Genomic DNA, 19,917 nt, shown 5'->3' on the forward strand with positions numbered 1-19,917 from the left:
GTAAGACTGTACCAGCCCCCCAAAACTCCTTTGAGATCCCTCTGAGAAAAGAGGGAGATGGACTCCTATTTAGGAGAAGAGTTTTGGACATGCAGCACCAGAGAGTGAGAGGAGCTGAGAAGCTCAGAGCGTCCTGGAGCTGGACCGGGACGGCCAGATGGAATGCAGGGGGATTTGACCTTGGCTTCCCCCTTGCACTGCTGCCACGGTGGCAGCCTGAGAGACAGGGCACAGAGGCCCTGCAAGAGATACCAGACCATCATGAAGACCCCCCTGTGTCTTCGTGATATGACGTGGTGATACGACCTTGTCTGGGGTTACGAAGCCCACGGAAGACCCCTCGGTTGGAGGTGATGGGGCCGAGAGAGAGGCTTGAATACCTCCCTCGTGGATGCTGGCAGAAAGCCAGCCAAAGCTGCTGCATCAATGTGAAGAAGACAGACTGCTGCCTCAGAAGATGCTGCTTAAAGACTGGAAGGGATCTGTCCTTCTTTCCCTCATGGACTTTTATTTGGAGGGGAGAAGAGATCTGATCATTGTAAATACATATGTCATGGTAGAGATAGTTGTGATCGTGTGTATAATGTGATGTGGTATTTATTTGTACAGTCATTGTAATATATTCCCTTTCCCCCACTTTGAGTCTGGTGTGTTTTGTCTGGAAAAACCCATCTCACATTAAGTTGAGATGTGGGAGGGGGAATGGAGCTATGGGATTGGATTTTGGGGTTATCTCAAACCATGACAACTGGGAAAGAACATAACTCTTGATGGAATATCTGATCACTTGATTTGCAGAGAGCTTACCGACTTTCCCCTTGAGACAATACCTCCATGTTTTACATATTTGTGAATCTCCAAAGGTCATTCTTTAAAAGTAGTGTTAATAGCTGTGATCGAAATAGCAGAATACTGTGGATGGAGACAATTTCACTTTGCTGGGTTATAAGTGAATATGGCAAACTCAGTAACTAGCCAAGACTTGTGTTTCACTAAGCACAAACAGACTTGTATCTTGCTAAATATAGAAAAGATTCAGTTTTATGTCATCTGGCAGATTCTCATTTAACACTGAACAGCCAAAAGCAAAAACCAGACTCTCTTTTACGAAGCTGATCCTGCAGCTGGTCATTACAATTTTCCATAGAAATTTACTCCTCCTGGATTATAGAAACTCTAATGGATGATGAAATTTAGGCAGTTTCTGAGATACAATTCACAAACTGGGCCTTTTGTGGCTAAGACCAAGTAAGAGTGTCCTCTGTCTCTGTAAAAACATTCAGATTAATATCACCATGGTTTCTTCTTTCTACAATTCAGTGTGACCTAGTATTACAACCCAGTCCAGAAGCTCCATGCTGTTTCTTACCAGGTGTACACTTTAATTTCAGATTTGACGAGATTTCACCCACACGAACTCCTACAAAATCTCTGATTCTTTGATATCTTGAGTTCACATCCGGAGAAAAAGCCACACACTCTAAGAGATTTCTTTTAATTTGGTGAGAAAAGAGGCATTTTGGCAAAAAAGTTTTACAGAGATAATATGCCAATGAAGGAAAAACATTTCATTACAACATCCCGTACAAAGAATTCAATTCACAAAAGCATTGCACTTAATAACTACTTACTAGACAAACACCAATCCAAACTTGAGTGAAATACCCACAACTTAAGTTAAATACAGACAATAAGGAAGAGAGATTAAAAGAAGAAAGAATAAAGAGCAAAAGAGAGGAAAGAAAAACAGAGTTATGACTAAGGAGGTAACACCTTGGTAACTTCAAGGACAACAGGCCGAGGTAAGATGGAGACCTCATGCATGGTTGTTTATAGATTTTGGCTATTGTGACTAAAATAACTTTGTGTCAAAATACTTAAAGATTTTTTTTACATATTGCAAAGGGTTTCCTCTTCTGAACACATACAGGATCTGGGGAATCTGTTTAAATTTCAAGTGTGATTTGTACAGCCTCTCCTTAGCCCATGTGCAGTTTAGGGTATTTTTTAATGTCCTGTGTCGTCCCCTATGAAATTATCACATAGACATAGCTGACAGATATATTTAATCCAAGGGTTTTAAAATAAATTTCCTTAATTTATATTGTTATGCATGCATGCATATGTATTTATACACATAAATATAAAATTTAATAAATAGATAATATAATAGATAAATATATAAATATACAAAACTAGATACAATATTAACTATATAACTACAAATAGATAATATAATATTTAATAAATAGATAGTTAACACAGCCACTTCCAAGGACTGCTAAAAAAACTTAGATTCATTTTCTAAGAAAGTAGATGAATGTTGAAAAATAGCTTGGGAAGAAAGGAAGGAGAAACTTTTTTCAGAATTCAGGGCAAGGACTGTATAAAATACTGTCCATACAGTTTTTTCCATATGTCCACAGTTTCATCTGTGACATAATCCTACAAAAAGAACACTATATTTTATCTAGATAAAACAATGGCTAAGATAAATTTCCTTCCAGAGAACAGATTAAAATTGATTTAACGAATTTGGAACAACTTATTGTGCTGAACACAGAATTTGACACTTGCCTGATAAAACTTTCCTCAAGACCAAAGATACACAATGAAAATATTATTCAAGGAGTGTCAGTCTCTACTCAATTCTATGCAACTTACATCTGAAAAGCTGAGCAAAATAATTCATTAATGAAGCTTTATTGTATCTTGTTCCTAAGAATGATGAATTTAGATATCTGAAAGGAATTTTAAGGAAAAGAAAGTATATTATTTGGATTAGCATAGAGTATTAGAAAAAGAGTTCTAAATAATTCATGAATTACTAACTGCATAAATTTTACTTCAGTATTTTAAAAATAGATGTAAATAGGAATATTTTCAGAGGAAAAAATACAGTAGTGTTGCACACGCTATTATAGCTGCTCAGCTGTTTTAAGAGCCTGAGATATTTTTTTGTACCTGCTTAGCTATTAAACACAAATATACATCTTTGACTATGTATCTTTTTATTTGCCTTTGGTTTGTAAACTTTGTAGACATTATCCTGTTCATTAAGAACAAATGCTACATAAGAATGCATAACTATAAACTTCAAAATATTTACATTTTTATGTTCATTTCAGTCACTTGAATTAAAACAAAACAAACAAACAAAACAAAAAAAAACCCAAAGCAAACCAAACTTCTGGTCCCAGCTGCCATTAATTTTAAGTTTGCATTTATCCACATAGTTTTGCTGAGATGTAGGCCGTATGTTTTATTATTCATAGGCCAAAGTCTTGATCAGTCAAGTAATGACAGGTTGACTCATGCGATTACACAGAAGACTGTATTTTGATATGTAGCCAATTCACTGAAACAACTTGCCAAAGAAAAATATGTTGAAGTGAACCAAGAAAATTTTGAAGCCACTTTGAAAAAGAGAAGAAAAAAAATCACTCTTTGTACTTAATAGTTGTCCAAGAGACAAATTTCCAGAAAAGTTTTTGTCTGCCCAAAGGGAAGTGTTACTCCTGATATTTGTAACATCTTCATGTGGATATTGCTCTAAATATTCTCTAAAATTTTGTCATGGTTTAACCCCAACTAGAAACTAAGTATTATGCAGCTACTCTCTCATTCTTATCACCACAGCCACCCATGGTGGGGAGGAGAATCAGAAGAAAAGAGTAAACCACGTGGGTTGAGATAAAAATAAATAATAATTGAAACAAATCTGAAAATAACAATAAACAATAATTATAATAGCAATATCCTGATAATACTAAGTATGAAAACAATAACAGTAGCAGTAGAAACAACAAAAACAATAATAATAGCAGCAAAGATAAGGACAAGGAGAGAATAACAAAACCCAAGAGAAAAAAGTGATGTACAATACTGCCAAAAGGTTCCCATCTCATCCCTGAGGCACAATCATTCCCTTCTGGACAACTTCCCCGAGTTTATGTACTGGGCGTACTGTTCTGTGTTATGGAATATCCTATAGATCAGTTATTGATCACCTATTCTTGTTGTGCTCCCTCTCAGCTCTTTGTACAGTTCCTCACTTGTAGAACTCAAGACCCTAAAAAACCCTTGACTTAGGGTTAGACTACATAGCAACAGTCAAAACACCTGTGTATTATCAATGTTATTCTCACCCTAAATCCAACAAGCACGACATTTATACCAGTAACTGAGAAGAATATGAGCTCTGTCCCAGGTGAAACCAGGACAAACAGCAATACCAGCTTTTTATCCTCTGAAGTAGGAGGATAGTCTAAATAGTCTAAAAACCCAGTGCTTTAGGTTAGTTTGCTGAGACAGCAGTGTAATCTAAAGAAAATACTTAGAAACAGAGACTGATTACTTGCCAATGTGGCCTTAAAAGTCTACTGAAATGGTTTCTCTTGTTGCTTAAAGCATGAGATGCACTAGGATTTTTTAATATTTTTGCATTCTACTGTTAATATTTCTAGACACAGGCTTTAACTTAACACTGAATAATGGACTTTTTGCCAATATTAGTATGTTAATCATTCTGTATTTTAGTTTAGAGGAAAATTCCCATTTTGACAGTAAACCTTCCGTGAGTCTCCTATAAAACAAATTCCAGAAAGTGTATTCTATGCAATTTCCGTCTGACAAACAAATATCTGACATTTAGCAATGCGAAAAATACTTCACTCTGTTTCCTAGCCTTTCAGCTGCTTCCTGATTTGATTGCAACCTAAAAAGGCAAAGACATACACCAAACTTTTTTTCTAGCTACAAGAAAGTTTTAATTGAAAACAAGAGTGTCAGGTTTGAACACAGCTTCAGCAGATTAGCAGTTAAATTAAAAAGGGCTTTTCGCTTAAGTTCCAGTGTTGATATGTCACTGTGCCCTGTCACTCAGAAAAGCGATAGGGCTTTGTTATCAGTGCTGAGCACAGGCAGCCTCCTGATGTAGAGGCAGACTAAAATAGGCTGCCAAGGTGATGAAGGCACCATGCATATGTTGCATCCTCCTGTGTAGGGCGATGCGGATGGGCTCTGTGGACAAAATACTCTGCTCAAACAGACTGACCATCTCCCATGGCCTGGTTTCCTGTCAAGTAACAAAAAAATTAAAAAATGAGCTGATGGAAGAATGTTCATCCCAGTTCAGTTAAAAGAATATAAAAGAATTTAGAGACTACAGTAGCATTTTTCATTAACAAATGATTCCTTTTATATTTGTTATTATCCCTTTTGGCAGGAGAAATCTTTGTGGGATTAGTAATCATTGAGAGTTCTGTGTGGGCAGAAGTTACAAGATTTGAGGGATGTTCCTAACTTATATTGAAATTTTAGATGCAAAAGAGTTATATGAATGTTATTCTCAGCTTCCATTACTAAGAATTAGTATAATTAATATTGACATACTTTTTATATAGTTCCAGCCTGTAGTGCGCCAGCAGAAAATGTATTTGGTTACTTTTTTCCCCTTTCATGAGCCTGCCATGGCAATCTAAATATTGTCCATTTGATACTTTTTTCTGTCTAATCTTCTCAGACACCTATTTTATTTTTTGCAACAAAATCTTCATGTGTTCTGTAGTTGCTACAGTAAAGGTAAGATACCTAGCATCTCGTCTGTCTTCCTTGTCAACCATAACTGAACCACACTGGAAGGAAATATTTTATACTCACACAGCAATGTTGTGGCAGGCATGGGTTCTCCCTCCCCAGCTATAAGCCTGGCTATGTCTTTTTGTACAGAATAAATTTTGCATTCTATTCTCATGTCCTTCAAAACTCTCTGTATTTGGAACAGATTTTTCTTTTCCTTTTTCTCTTTTGCATTTTTTGACATTTTTAAAAGGAAACAAATCAAAATTTAAAATTAGGTTTAAATGATCAAAATTTTTACTTTAAGCTATTCAATTAATTTCATAAGTTTTGCTGCTGCAATACTGTATTAATTGAAAAGCCAATTAATCCAGCAAATCTGAGATAAAAGGTGTGGAATATGAATAAATTTATCCTAGACAGCGTACATACAATTATTATTAACTTGTAACATGTGTGTTACTTCACAAGGCATTGCAGTAGATTTCTCATTCCTTGGTGAATTCTTTGCTGTTGGGTAGTCTACCATGCAAGAACAGCAATAGGTGTGAAGTATATCCTGATACGGACTGACTCTATTTCAAAAAAGGAGATTTGTGAAATACCCTGGCACTGGAAGAGCTTGGAGTTTACAGGACAGTGAACTGAGTCATAGAATCAGAGAGTATACAGAGTTGGAAGGGACCTATCAGGATCACTGAGTCCAGTGACTGGTCCTGAACAGGACAGCCTCAAGAGTCACACTATGTGCCTTAAAGCACTATCCAAACGCTTCTTGAACTCAGGCAAGTTTGGTGCTGTGACCGCTTCCCTGGGGAACCTGTTCCAGCACCCAACCACCTAAAGGGTGATTTCCTGACATTCAACCTAAACCTTCCCTTACCCAGCTGTTGGATAGAGTTTAAAATAATAAAATCACAGGCTTGGAGTGTTTTATACTCCGTAGGTTTAGTTTCTCTCTGAAGCTAAAATACATGTTTCAATATGATATTTATTACTGCATACTTTATATGTGTATTTCCTACTTGGAAGACATTGTGTTATGGCAAAGTACAGTCTCTTAGAAAATTTTGATATTCTATCTAATGAATAAATAGTCCTATTGTTCTTTAAAATATGTGCTTTGCTTTTTGCTTACTGTGTGACTTTGGTTTCTCATTTCTTGTAAACTGTTTTAGCAAAAACACCAGAGTCAAGCAGGTGTGCAGAATTCTTTAACAAATTACAAGATTCTGGTTTTATATTCATTTGCAAAACCTTAAATTACAGAGATTGTAGATATAAACAAATAATTTTAGCTACAATTTTTTCAAGCTAAAACATTTGAAATTTAAAGTTATGATTACAATTAGTTTCATACATAAAGAAAGTTTCTAGTTATATTATTACATCTGGTTAGAAAAGCAGCTAAGGAAAAGAATACCACAACTGGAATAATGGCTTTTAAATTTTTTTAGGTTTTTTTTGAGAGCTTAACCTAGATAAAACTGAGAAACTGAATGTAACTGTCATTGCATGGGCATGATTTAATTTAGGGTCTTCACTAAATCTAATGATTTTGGTATTTTTTAGAGACAGGGGATCCAGAAGATAAACACAAACATTTTCTTTCTCCTTTTCTCCCTTTCTGCTAAATATATTTCATCATTTCAGCTGGACACTCTGAAAACAGATCCACAAAGTATATGATAGTTTCTTTTGTCAATGAATGCACTAAGATAGATAATGTCATCAACAGAGCAAAGGATTTGCAAGTACATATGAACTAAATGAGATTGAGTCAGGCATGACAAATTTCATTGAATTAATTCTTGTTTAAAAAAATTATTTTTTTTCTATGTGAAGGTCATTGCACACATTGTCAGTCAATCAGAATCTGCAAAGTTGCTATTAGATCAAAGAGGAGGAGATAACACTGCAATTCTACAATAAGAGAAACAGAACACAGCACTGTGGGAACAGTAGGAGGAAATATACATTTGCAGTGGAACAGAGGCAATTTGAGTCCTTGTTTGTTTGCATTCTTACTAATTAAAAAGCAGACTATAAAAGAATCCAGAGGCTATAATTGAAAAGCATTCACTAGCTTGGAGCTGGTGGAAGATGAAATACACAAAGAAGAACAATAGCTTGTTTTATTCATGGCAGAGGGTTGTGGGGTTTTTTCTACAATTTCCTTTAACTTCTAAGTGCCTTTTCTCTATGCTTAATCTTTGTACACAATCAATTTTGCAACATCTTAAAAGTGGAATTAAAGTCAAAGTACCTTCCATCTTTGACATGAATAACATAAAATATAAACATCTATCTTAGAAAATTTCTGACTTATCCTTCGACTTCTATAAACATAATTAAGGCTAAATTTATTTATTTTTCTGCGGTTTTCTAGGAATACATGGTAATTTTACAGTTTAGTAAGAGAGAATTTCATGTCAGGGAAGAAGGTTGCAGATTTGTCTTGTTCTGGTTATTTTTCTGGGATGTATGGAGATGCATAAACAAAGAACCACAGAGTGTCTGAGGCTGGTTGGCACTTCTGGATATCGTCTAGTGCAACTCCCTGCTCAGAATAGGGATAGTCAAAACAAGTTGCTCAGGATGTGTTCCAGGCAGGTTTTAATACCTCTAAGGATGGAGACTACACAGCCTCTTTCAGCAATCTCTGCTGTTTTTTCACCATCTTCAGAGGAAAAATATTTTTCTTATGTTCAGATAGAGCTTCAAAATTTTCAGGGTTTGCCCATTGCCTTGGCTGTCCTGAAGTTCTGGGAGATGCTTAATAAAGTCTCATTATCACATCCTGGCAAGAATACTCTTGAACAGACTAATACCTGCTATTGCAGAAGGAATTCTACCTGAAAGTCAGTGCGGTTTCAGAGCCAACAGAAGTACCACAGACATGGTATTTGTTCTCAGACAACTGCAAGAGAAGTGTAGGGAACAGAACAAAGGTCTGTAAACCTCACCAAGGCTTTCGATACTGTGAGCAGAAAAGGTCTATGGCAGATCTTGGAATGTTTAGATTGTCCCCCTAAATTCCTTAAAATTATCATCTCACTCCATGAGGATCAGCACGGCCAAGTCAGATATGGCAACACCCTTTCTGAGCCCTTTCTAATAAAGAATGGTGTGAAACAAGGCTGCGTTCTTGCTCCAACTCTTTTCGCAGTCTTTTTCAGCATGATGCTCCAAAGGGCCACAGCAGACCTCGATGATCAGGACAGTATCTACATTCAATATTGTACTGATGGAAGCCTTTTCAACCTAAGGTGACTGAAGGCCCACACTAAGACCTTAAACCCTCTTGTCCGGGAGCTGCTTTATGCTGATGACGCCGCCCTTGTTGCCCACACAGAAGCAGCTCTGCAGCGTTTAACATCCTGCTTTGCAGACATTGCTGAGCTCTTTGGGCTGGAAGTCAGTTTAAAGAAGACAGAAGTCCTCTACCAACCTGCACCTCAGGAAGTCCCCCATCATCCCCACATCACCACTGGCCAATCAGAGCTCAAATCAGTCCAGCAGTTTGATTACCCAGGTAGCCTCATCTCCTCAGATGGTAAGATTGACGGAGAGATAGACAACAGGTTAGCAAAGGCATATAGTGCTTTTGGAAAACTCCACAAAAGACTTTGGCGTAATAAACACTTGAAGAAACACCAAGATCAGTGTTTACAGAGCCATAGTGCTGTCTAATCTCTTGTATGGTTCCGAATCATGGGTCATCTATCGCCACCACCTGCATCTCCTCGAATGCTTCCATCAACGCTGCCTCCGTACAATCCTAAACACCCACTGGTCAGATTATGTGACCAATTCATCTGTTCTAGAACAAGCAGCAGTCACAAGCATTGGGGTCATGTTGACAAGAACACAGCTGTGTTGGGCAGGGCACGTCTCCAGGATGAAGGACCACCGCCTCCCTAAGATCCTGCTTTTTGGTGAACTTGCCATCATCTGCCACATGAGAGGAGTCCCAAAGAGAAGATACAAGGACTCCCTGAAACAACATCTCAGCCTTGGCCATATTGATCATCATGACTGGTCTACTCTGGCCTCCAATTGGGAGACCTGGAGACACACCATCTATAACGCAGCTGTCTCCTTTGAGAACACACGCAGGATCACTCTCGAGGAGAAAAGGTAATGCAGAAAGAACCGTGTCTTGCAGAATATACCACCTAAGGAGTCCTTCTGCTGTGCCTTTCACAATCGGATATGTCTGTCTCGTATTGGCCTCATTAGCCACCAGTGTGCCTGTAACAAACGTGGATAGAGCCTTCCCAAATCTTCGTTCGCAAAGCCCAGCCATGATGATTATGATAATCACATCCTTAATATGATGTTTGTACTCTTGTGATGCAATCCAGGTTTCCTGTCACATCTGCAAGGATGCACTGTGGATTCAGGTTCAGCTTACTGTCCCCCAGGACATGTAGGATTTGCATAATCAGTGGATGATAAAAGTCTTTAACGTTACATGTAACACAAATTTTTACATTTCTTGCCAGAAGAGCTTTAGTGAATTCGGGATTATACTGCAGATATCATCACTAGAACTGAAAAAAACACTTCCAAGGTGTGACTCAGATGCTGCCAGTAGGCTCCCTTTGAACCTGCATTTTCCTTTATTGCATTTTCGGCTTCTCTCACATGGAAGCTGATGTTTTTCTTCTGTACCTCATCTATTCAATTCTTATATCTTTCTGTTGCTGTATTATGTATTCCATAAAAGGATACCTTGCATCTAGGAATAAGTTTTCAGAATTTTACATTCCCTGTTCTTAGTGCTTGTAACCAAGCAAAGAATCCAACTAGCAATGAACAACAAAGTCAAACCAATTTTCCTGGTGGCTTCATATTACTGACCCACCCCAGCAATTTTACTTTTCTGGAAGTCAAAAGGGCTATGCACTTCAAAACCAGTTGTGTCTAAAGTAAAGTAAAATAGTGGTTATATTAAAAAAACTTAGAGCCTAACGGTTGCTTGTGTGACCATATGCAAATGAATGGTATTGTAGATGTTTGGCATGCAATGAAAGTTACGCTATTTCTCTTGGAGCATAACTGTTTAAGAGAATATTCATAACTTAAATAGGCCCTAGAATATAATTCACATTTTATGGACATATATGCAATATTACTTGCACAAGATTTGCAATTTATATTATCAAACCAAACAAGAGGGACCAAACGAGCAACTAAGTAAAATCTGTCAAATTATACTGCTATATTTAACATGAATGCACATCCAACCCTCTCTGCAAGAAATGAATTGTAATTTCATGCTGTAAGATTTCACAAAACAGAGAACAGATCATTCAGATTTCCATTCTTAAAAGAGACTACTAGAATATAATCAGACCTATAGTAATTTATAATTTCATATGCTATAACCTATGTTAATAGCCTTAAAAATCACATTCCTAAGGGCAGTATAGAAGTTCTATAAAGTACTTAGTAAAATTACTCTAAAAAACATAATACTGTTAAAGTGTTAATTGCTTTCAAATATCTGTACTTCACTATATTGCCCTGTGTGTTTTTCAAAACTCCAGTTTTTAGTCTACAATTCACAATATTTTGGGGAAAATTGCACTCAGAATCCACTCATTTTAATCTTTAGGCAAGTAGACTTAAAACTTCCACTTTATTCTTTCCAAAAAAACATGTGATGAAGTTAAAGTATTTCCCTCAGCAATTAAATTCCTTGAACAATATTATTATGCATTGATCATTTTGATATATAAAAAATATTATCTAGAGGATTAATTGTTGAGGTTTTTTTTTACTGTAAATTGATAGAGATGTAATCTAATAAGAGTATAGGGAAGACACAAATTTATTATCCCTTATTTATTTTTACTTTTGCTTTAATATCATTGGAGATTTTTTCTTATTTCCACCAGTTAATTTACAGCAGAAAACATGTATTGCATTAAATTTAATTTCAAATTTCATATTAAAATTCCTTTATACTTCTACAACACCAGTGTAACTAGGAATTCTATTTTGAGTTAATGATTAGGGACATTAAGGAAGAAAAAAACCTGTAAACCCTATAGTTTTCATTATGAAAGCACAGTATGAGATTATCTTGGCTTTAGTAACAAACTAGTTCTGATTACCCAAAAGCAAATGTATTAGAAATTGTAACTAGTACAGTAAACCTGTAACAATCCTTGTGTATGTAACCAGCTATTTTAAAGAATTAAATAATTTCTGACATAAAAAAAATAATATTCCTGTTAGCATGGTTTTAGAAATGAAGAACAGGTAAAGGATGATTTGTTGTTATTTTTCTCTTTGTTTTCATTTGTTGTGCTTTTATTTTGCATTATAGATTCCATTAGTAAAAAGTATTTGATCTACAGAATTTGGATTTGATTTTGTTTGGTTCAGTTATGGGGCTTTATTGTTTTTGTAAATACTTTTTCCTATTTCCTAAGTAGAAAACCCACAAGTAGCTAGTAGTAAATTAATCATCTATAGTAAAATTAAAATATTAATTAATTTTTAATTTAAAAAACATTATATGTCATTGCGCTCATGATTGTTCTTCAAGCTTTCTAACAAAAATAAAAACAAAGTGATATTCTTTAAACAAAACCTCAACCTACCTTAAATTTTGGAAGTCCTCTGTCAGTAGTGATTTAAAAAGTGGGTACAACCAAATGAATTACCAAAATTATTGCAAGTGGTTCTCTGGTTAATAAAGTTAGTATTCACTAAGTTAACCTTACCTTGCTGTCAAGGGATGAACAGTTAGTCTTATCCACTCAAGAGTTTCCTAAATAAAATATTCATATTGTCCAAAATCAGACATCCATTTGTTTATTAATAAAATAGTTTTATAACTCTTTTGAAAGAATTAAGCATGAGGATGCATCCTCTTCTTTCTCTAGCAAATGAGAGAGATATTTACACTTATATACTTACATGTATTGAACTTGCTTCTCTTCCTACTTTTCAAGTAAATATCTGGGGATTGACATCTTTTTCTTATTACTATTGTTCTACAGTGGAAGTTTTTTGTATTTCTGGATTAGTTTTATTTGTTTATTTTATTCCATACCCACAAGTGATTTTTGGTATTAGTTTTTATCTTTCAGTGATTTGAATTTTGATGGGGAGTTTTTTTTTCTTTGTTTGCTTTTAAAGCTCTTCCATCTTTTTCAATGAGGCGCTTCATGACTTAAGCAAAAGCTAAGGTCACCTTAGAAATTCTCTGGCATCACATCCTTCAACACACATATGTATATTTCAAAGGGTATGATCTGGGAGTGTAAGAGTAAGAAAAATTCCTTTTTGGATCAAAAAGCAAGTTGAACATGCAGATGTTCTTCAAAAACTTTTTTTGAGTATGCCATGGTTTATTCATTCACTTTAAATTGCATTCTCTTATCAAATGAAGGACATACATTTGTTTTTCTATTGATGTGGCCTGATTGAAAACAGCAACATGGTGACATCTTTTTTTCCCTTTCTGACTGAACCATTTAAGCATAAAAGGTGACCCTTCAGGAAATTTTACCAAAACAGCAGTTAAGATTTGGTGGGCAGCTGACACAAAAGCTCTCCCGGTACTGAGATATGTTGTTTCTTATGGAAAATGTATCAACGAAGTCTGTATAATGTGCCAGACCCCCACCCAACCACTCTCACTTCCCCCACTCAATAGGGTAGGAGAAGAAATTAAGATGGAAAAGCTCACGGATGGGGACAAGGACAGGAATGTCACTTACTATTTACCTTCAAGAGCAGCACAGATTAATGTAACCTATAGTCAATTCAAAAAAGAGTGAGATGCTGGGAAACAACAACAAAGCTGAGAACACCTTCCCCGTCAGTCCTTTCTTCTTCCCAGGCTCAACATAATTTCTGACTCCTCTATCTGCTCTTCCCTGAGCACGGGATGTGGAATGGATGTCGCAATTAGTTCATAATGGTTCCTCTCTGCTGCTCCTTCGTCCTCAGATTTTTTCCTTGCTCCAGGATTGGTCTCTCATACATGAGAATACCTACTCCTATGTGGACTCTATGCTTCCCTGCAACCCCTTGCTTCCAGTACCTGTGTACCTGCACCCAACAAAATATACTAAGTTTTTTGTTTACAGATACACAGAGTGGTAAAATTGATGAAAAATTTGATTCCTCTGACTTTTCATTACTAGTGAGCAGTAGCAGCAGAAGGACAGTTATAATACTACTACAGTGCCAAAACAGAAGGCCGTAGGGCTGTGTGTAGACCCTGGTAAGGGCTGACCCACTCGTTTGAAGACTCTCTTTTGCATGTTAATAATGGCTCAAATATATTCTAAGAGGTACTATTTAGGGCATGTGTATGTCACAAAATAACACGAGCATAAAGAGATTATGTAGTGTTCCTAAAGAGAGGAACCAGATTTGTAGCCAAATTTTACTGATTGAAAAAAAAGGACATAAGTGTCATTTATCATCATCATCATCATCATCATGGCTAGGCTTCACGAACGAAGATTTGGGAAGGACTCTAACCACATTTTTACAAGCATGCCAATTTGCTACAAGAAACCAATGCAGGATAGACAAGTCCAGTTGCAAAAGGCACAGCAGAAAGACTCCTTGGATGGTATTGGCAAGACACGATTCTTTCTGCATTGTCTTTTCTCCTCAAGAATGATCCTGTGTACTTTCTCAAAAGAAGCAGCAGCGTTGTAGGTAGTTTGTCTCCAGACCTCCTGACCATTTATCATATTTTTAAGTATTTATCACCTCTTGACAGGTTTGAATCCCCATGGTTACCTATTGCATATTTTCCTCCCATGATTCCTTCATGTGTGATTTCTCAATTAAATGCAGCAAAATTGCTCTTCTGCTGCAGCTAGTGGAACATTCTTTAGGACATCTGGAGAAAAGTGTTTTTCCCTTTACATGATTCTTACTTTGTGAATGACTGATTGCAAACAGTTTCTCTATCAGTTTGTTTGTGGGATGGTACTTGACAGAGGTTGGAATCAAAATTCCGACCAAGTGATCAAAAGCTGTGCTTTATTATTGTTTCCCACTCACTTAAGAAAAACAAAAGTAAAGAAAGCTAGAACCCCCATGAGGTTGTGTTATATACAGTATATATTATGCATGTATAATATATGTATATATATATGTTTAGAGAGAGAGAGAGAGAGTATAACTTTGTGCAATATATTTATGCATATTACTTTGCATCACTATTTTAAAATAATGGAATTATTGCCAAATAAATGTATTTAGAGTCTGAACACAGAATTGGTGGAAAAAATTTAATTTGACCTACAAAAATAAGAATTTAGCAGTATATGTCTTACTTTTTCATATAATACAAAATTTCAAGGAAACTACATATACTGTCATAAAATATACTAAGTAAGGGTCTATATGTGTCTCAGATGATGTAATGATGTAAATAATGGTGGTGTTTGCATTTTACATTTTCTTCCATTTCTCTGCCTTGCTCTCTCTTTTCTTGTTCTTTTCAACAGTGAGGTACCCTGTAAGTTTCTTTATATATACATAGTTGTCATGAGTCAGAATAGAAGCTTTATAATACACTTGTTCCTCACTTGACTGAGAAAACATTTCATTACACTTTGTGGGTATTTTTGTTGTTGTTGCAGTGAGGGGTGGGTTAGGGAGACTGTTTTTTTTTTGGTTTTGTTTTTTTTTTTTTTTTAATGAGTAACTATATAATGTGTTTGTGTTTTGTTATTATGAAATATTCTAGCTGGCAGAGAATCCATCTATAGCTGTTAAATGTTTGTAATAGATCTGCTTATGGAAATTCTATAAGTGCAATTTAAAAATACTTACATTTTACACTGACAGAAATCAGAGAGGGTATATACTTAATTACTTTTTTTACTAATTTCCAATACAAGTTTTTCCTGTGAAGAAAAAGAATATCAAAATATGCTCATAATTTTTATGCCCCTGATGTTGTATAGTGAAAGTTGTTGGTTTACATCAAGTGATAGAGGTCATACTCTCACATCAAGACTTGGGTGATGTATTCAGTCTGCTAAAAGTATTTCCTTCTCTTCATTGCCTCTGTCTCACACTTCTTGACTCACTGTCACAGCTTGTCTCAAACTACTGAGAGTATTGCAGTTTCCAGCAGATGCTGTGTTAGTGGTGATAGCATATGGATTGGTTCTAGCATATATGCTACAATTTTTATAGTGTTGATCCATGTATGTACATATTTACATTAGCTTAAGCTCTTTATTTGCATGTGTCTGCAATTCTTTGCTTATTTTTTCTTTATCAATCAACATCTTTCTCAGAAATTGGATACTTGGCTTCACATACAGCATCTTACCTAGAGTAATCTTCAGTTTCAGTAAGCACAAAAACAGTAGGAAGCAAATTGTACCCTAGGATGCTCAACTATCTTTTCTACTGAAGTCATTAGCATCCCTGAGTGATAAGGCATCAAAGGAAGAATTTCACCCCAATTGTTTATGTCACAAGTCACTATCTTTTCAAGCAGAAATCATTACAGGAACCTATCCTGTTTTCTCTGGGAATCAGAATTCCCTCAGCTACTTTAAAAATTCAGGGTGCATGCCATTGACATTTGAGGGACCTTCTGGAGAGCAAAACTACTTTGTTGAAATGAAAGTTTGTTCTTTTCATGACCCCTATAATTTTGGGAAAGATACTCAGCTAGGCAAAGAACTGTGGATATGTATCATTACCTTGGTATTTAGCTATATGCAATTCTGAATAAGGCATATACTTAAAATAGTCTTCCTTTTTTATGGTAACACAAAAACAGGAAACTGAAGAAACCTGAATTTGGGCTGGGTTGGGAAGGAAGTGGAAGGCTGCTCACTTGCCCTATTGTTAATAAAGGACCACTACTGGCAAATTTCCTCCTTGACTTTCCTCTGTTACCCTCAACTACTGTCCTAATTGAGGACAGGGTAGAGAAGAAATTAAATAAAGACAACCATGACCCTTAGGGGGAAAAAAGTGAATTAAATAATGTCATTAAACCTGAAATGCAGAAAACTAAAGATATGGATTATAATTTGATGGAGCATAAAAATATGAGGGCTAGTAGAGAAGAAACATAACATTATCTAGATCAGGGAGGAGCTGGAAGGTCAGAGAGAAGAAAATCAGCAGTAATATGAGAAACTGATAGGAGCAAAACAAAAGTGGCAATTGATTTACTCACCAAAGATGAAATCTGCACAGAGAACAGCAGGAAGAGAGGGAGAAACTAGCAATCGGTTGGGAGTAGTATTGCATCTCCTGAAATCTGAGGCTCTTGCTTTCCCCCCCCTCCCCCCCACACATGATGACTTTCTTCTACTGAATCCCCTTTATGAATACCACAAGTCCATGTTCCATCACAGAAGTGAAAGAAATATTGGAAGAGAAAAGGAAGGGGGAAATTACTCTGGGGAAGGGTAGGAGCATAAGGCTAGAGGCTAGTAGCATAAATCTGAGATGTACAAGAACAAGAGATAGAAAAAGGAGCATCAAAACTTAAAGGCGATTGATACTGTTGACTTTCAGTGGAAAAAAAATAAAGAGAGATCATAAACCCAAGCAACAGAGAAGTTCTTATGGAGTACACAAAGCCCTTTCAAAAATAAAATTAGAGCAAAAGAATGAATACAGGTGTTGAATGTAAGAAAAGATAGTTTGAAAAGTTACAAGAAAACACATTCTAGGACAGAACTAATTGGGATGATAGGGTTTCATGAAATAAAAAAAAGACTCATGAGTCTTTAGCATTTGCTTTCTCTTTCAGGGAATTTATCTGAAACTAAGCGTAGCTTTAGGTCTATATTTATCTCAATCAGTAAACAAAGCCAGCAAGGGAAAAGGAATTGAGTTTCACCCTTTAGAAGAGCAGTGATGAGGGATAAGGAAAGGAATATGTAGTTTGGCCTCATATTTTGGGACTTTTCATATGCTGCAGTAAACTTCCTCTGAACACGTCTTTAACGCTGTTTAAAATCCACTGTAATTTATTTCCAATCAGCATGTTTTCTGATTGCAATTATCTCTTTATTCTTATCTTTCACTACAAATCTTAATGGCACTTGTGATTAGAGTCTGTGCTTATTGATTAGGTTGATATGTGCATGGCAAGTTATTTATGTGCTTAATTTAAATTAATTTTATTTGCAGGGTTGAAACAGATGTTGTGCAGTTGTGATTTCCCACTGACTGTTCAATGAAGTGTCACTTACATGAGGCTTTTTCTTTCCAGAAGCTTTCATTTAGTTTTGCTGTATGTTTCTGATCAGGACTGTATGAGAAAATAACTTTAATAACTAACACAAGTAGACATTATGAGATTTATGGTTCATTCCTGTTGGATATGTACTGTACTGTTTTACTAAGCTCATTGAAAATTTTTCTGGCTCTCTTTATGCATACCTTTTACATGCATTCAGATACTGACTGAGCAGTAAATCACAGGAGACTTGGCTGCCACATGTGTGGATACATGTGTACATGTGACAATAATGTATTTCAGCTTGGTCTTGCACAGGGAGGTGAAAATACAAATGTTTATTCACACATGTTAAATTTATTGTACTAAGACAGACCCTGGCACTTATATTTTTTACCTATAGATTTCATATACTCCTTTTTTATAGCAGTTTTAATTCCTTGTTGAATCTTATATGTCATTATATATCTTGAAAAGTCTTTAACCAATCTTTGGCATGTAATGGGAAACAAATCAGGGACTGAGGATCTTACTGCCTTAGATGATGATAATCAGTCTCCCATATAGGAAATATGTGATCACTAATTTGAGTTCATAATGAGTCTTGCTGTGGACAACTCAATTTCCACCAGTAAAAAGAGATTTTTATTCCTGGTGGTAGTATTTTTAGAAAAATCCTTTTTATTGTTTGTTTTGTTTTGTTGTTTGGTTTTTTTTTAAATACAAATCTCTTATTTCTAAAATGAGAAAGTGGAAATTAAATATTGTAAACCTCTTTAAAGGGACTTATATGAATACATAATTATGAATGTTATGTTTAGAATTCATATGATAATCCTATTTGCTTGAAATTTGGAAAATTTGGTTTCTTTAGCATAGATTAGTCTCCTATAATTTGACTTGAAAAATAATAATAATGAGGAAACATAAAAATAACAGCACTTTAGGCTTTCCTTGTTTTTTACGTTCATCACCTTTTTTTTCCTTCTGTACTCTCCCAGGATCCTGTGCAAAGTAGTTTTCATCTGTGACTAGGATTTGCCTAGACCAGGAAAAAAATATAAACTTCATAGACAAGATGTTTTGTTTGTATCCTTAGCAGAGAGAAGGCAATCTCCTTTCCATGTAAGATAGAGGACACTCAAACATTTACATTACAAAATAGTGTTTTCAAATATGTTACAAAATGAAGATCAAAGCAGTTTGACATTCAGCCACTCTAGGAAAGGGTAATTATCTGAATCTGACAATATCTGTTCAATGTCATCATGGTATTTGTTTTGCTTTCTGAACCTTTTTCCAGGGCATGTAGAAGGAAATACTTAACTGTTCAGTTGCTTTTATACCTACTATTACACCATCAGATAGCACATATGGTAGTTGTAAAAGTAGTCTGTCTACCTCTGTGTGTATACATATGTATTCAGTAACTAATTGTGCAGACTTTCTTTTCTTACATTGCAGGTTCTGTTGGTCTGCAAGTAAACTGGGGAATACAAGGTATCTTTTTTTTTTTTTTGCTATGATAGTTACATTGATTATAAATATTAAATTAACATCTATTCCTTTGCAGGGAGGGTGTTTGTAGGGGTTAAGCAGGGAGTTTTTGTTTTATTGGCACTGTAACATTCAAGATTCTGGAGAAGCGTATGGTACTAATTGATTTGATTGTGACAGGTCATATTAATTTTTTAGTCTAGTCTACACAACTGGAAAGTGACAAGTATTTAAGCTGACTTACATGTATTCTTGATAATCTGTGATTCAACCTTATTCATCCTGACCGTCCTACAAGGGTAGACTCCAGGGAACATGGAATGTTCCAGATTTAAGAAGAAGGGAATGTGTACCTCTGTGTACCTCATGACCGATGGTAAATGACACTGAACTAGTGGATCCTGGAAAAGAGCAATGTTGGGGCTGAAAAAGGAAAGGGAATCAGGGTTTTGAACATTTTTAAAAATTTAATAGAAAGATAGCAACAGCACCTTTGAATTTCATCAACTGGATTTTTTTCTTCAGGTACCAAAGAAGGAAATTTTTCTATGTATTTTGTCCTATCTCCTTACCTCTGTCCATATTTCAAACACAACTCCAGTCAGCCACAGAATGTGCAGCTATTGTGT

General features: G+C 35.7%; 1 protein-coding gene across 22 annotated transcripts in view; it reads left to right on the forward strand.

The window, feature by feature from the left end:
* Positions 1-19,917, forward strand: part of PTPRD (protein tyrosine phosphatase receptor type D) — a 1,149,573-nt gene that overhangs the window by 493,232 nt on the left and 636,424 nt on the right. For 21 of the 22 annotated variants that reach the window (XM_051768182.1, XM_051768181.1, XM_051768187.1 and 18 more), the window contains one exon: positions 19,256-19,291. The exons of the other annotated variant lie outside the window; for it this stretch is intronic. The gene's annotated coding sequence lies outside the window, so the exon portion shown is untranslated. The remainder of the gene's footprint in view (positions 1-19,255; positions 19,292-19,917) is intronic. 22 annotated transcript variants of the gene reach the window in all.

The sequence above is a fragment of the Manacus candei genome, unplaced genomic scaffold (assembly GCF_025592945.1).
Source record: "Manacus candei isolate 608988 ecotype Guabito, Panama unplaced genomic scaffold, ASM2559294v1 h1tg000093l, whole genome shotgun sequence".
NCBI classification, from domain to species: domain Eukaryota; kingdom Metazoa; phylum Chordata; class Aves; order Passeriformes; family Pipridae; genus Manacus; species Manacus candei.